This window comes from Sardina pilchardus, chromosome 11, assembly GCF_963854185.1.
Source record: "Sardina pilchardus chromosome 11, fSarPil1.1, whole genome shotgun sequence".
Taxonomy (NCBI): Eukaryota; Metazoa; Chordata; class Actinopteri; order Clupeiformes; family Clupeidae; genus Sardina; species Sardina pilchardus.
In genome coordinates, this window is record NC_085004.1 from 6,977,245 (window position 1) to 6,979,321 (window position 2,077).

At 46.9% G+C, this 2,077-nt stretch overlaps 1 protein-coding gene across 2 annotated transcripts in view; it reads left to right on the top strand.

Annotated features, from left to right (window-relative positions):
• The first annotated feature begins 320 nt into the window (after nt 1-320).
• rest (RE1-silencing transcription factor) overlaps nt 321-2,077 on the top strand; it is a 9,974-nt gene continuing 8,217 nt past the window's right edge. For both annotated transcript variants that reach the window (XM_062548794.1, XM_062548797.1), the window contains exon 1: nt 321-456. The gene's annotated coding sequence lies outside the window, so the exon portion shown is untranslated. The remainder of the gene's footprint in view (nt 457-2,077) is intronic.

A 2,077-nucleotide genomic window follows, 5' to 3' on the forward strand; every position in this document is an offset into this window, starting at 1 on the left:
GGGCACATTCTACCACATTCTACCATTCTATTCTATTCACAAAATTCATACCAATCTCTATTTACCACTAGGCTACCCTGAGCAACTCAATATTGTCAACAACAAAACAGATAAACGTTAGTTTGAGTTTGGATCTGAGTTTAATCTCTTCATGTAGACACAACACATTTGGAATTTCCTTGTGACTTCTTCACATTCACAGCGAATGTAAAACAATCGCCGGACAATAGTGTGTAGTAGGCAACTAGTAGGCCTAGCACACAAAGCCGCCAGACCAAGGACAGCCCCGGGAGAAGCACGAGCTTGCGCGCGCTGACGTCAGCTCGTCCTGCGAAAGAACAGTGATGTGCTGGAATGTGTGGAGACTTGCACTTCCTTGAACAAACGCTCTAGAACAAGAAGTTTTGAAATCCCGATCTACAAAAATCGCCGAAAAGCAACAGACCATCTCGATCGGTAAGTTGTCGACTGTGGTCGCTCGCTGAAGTAACGCGGTGTTAATGGCAACAGTGCGTGAGAAGTGAAGTTAGGAGAACTGTTTTAAAATGGAGGCAGTGTGTGTAAATGTGTGTGGGGGTTGCGCTGTTAGGGAGAGGCGCTGTCCAGGGCTGATTTCAGCACGAAGATCAGGACCACGGCTAGCCAAACACACACACACTGGGCTCACACCAATAGTTTGGGGATTTTCTCTCGAAAATATTCTTGATTTAAGTTACTTTACAACTCCGAGTCCCTTACTGTTGTGTGGTTATTTGAGTTTGTGTAACTTTGGAGAAGTTAACTCGACAAAGTCTTGTCTGCTTCCGGAAAAGAGTTTAGTGTCGAGCTGTGCTTGTGCTTGAGTTGAACACCGTCACAGTTGTGTTGCTGGACAGCGACTTTTTTCCAGCGGTTGAATTCAGCCCCCCTAGGTTGTATTTTCTGTCATTAACGCGTAATGCCATTAGTATTTCCTCTGTCGTGAAGTTGGAACTTATTATCGACTAAGTTGTGTCCGAAAGTGACTTTTTATCGACGGGAAAACATGGCAGAAAAAATGAACTCGGGAACTTGCTACAGCTAAGCTCAAAGAAACTTCGCGTAGTAGGCCTACAATAATAGGCAAATGTTGGGCATTATGTCCTTTTCTACCAAACTAAAATAGTATATGGTGGTAGTAAAGAACAAACAACAGACCAAGATGAGTTTTTGTTTGTCAGAGATGGGGCCTTGAGCAAGTGAAAGAACTTAAGCGGCGCAGATTTCCACCTGGTGTTTCTGGTGGCTTCGAAACTTTCCGTCGGCCATTTTTGCAGCGTAATTGTAAATTCAACTTATGGCTAAATGTCAAATTACTTTTGTCATGTTGCCCCGTTCCGCCGTATGGGCGGGCGTGCGTGCGTGCGGCTTGCTGCTGTTTTAATGTTCTAAAATGGCCGAAAGCATGAACTCCGGGTGCTGCGCGATGGCTACACGAGCCAAACTAATCAAAACAAAGTCATCAAACAACAGCCAGCGCGATCATTACACGCGCAGACCGTTGGGCACGGACGGCTGTTCGATCTCAAGTAATTCACTGGTACAGGTACAACCAGTCATGCAGAGACAAGGGGGAATCGGTGAAACCTGATTTTATGCAAATCCGAAAGAATGGTTGTTTTAATCACATTCTGTGAGTGACAAGGGCAAGTGATCTAAGTGATCTTCCGACTAGTTACTCTGTCTATCACCTCCGGCAGGCTAGCGCCAGATCAGACGGGCTGGGAGGCCACAGCTTCTAATCCACTTAACTTTAACCACCCGCCCCTTGACACACACACACACACACACACACACACACACACACACATTCGTAGAGAAGTCCCCCACCACCCCACACTCACTCATGCACACAGGCCGTGTGAGTGTCATTGTTGCCTCAGCAGGAGAGCTGGTGAGGGCTGAAGGCTCAAACTGTCACATAACCGACTGTTTACATCATGGGGGGCGGAGGTGGGGGGGGGGGGGGGGGGCAGAGAGGTGAGGAGGAAGAAAGAGAAAAATGTGGTTGGAGGAGGAAGTGTGAGAGGAGGAAAGGGTGTGTGTCTTGTGTGTGTTT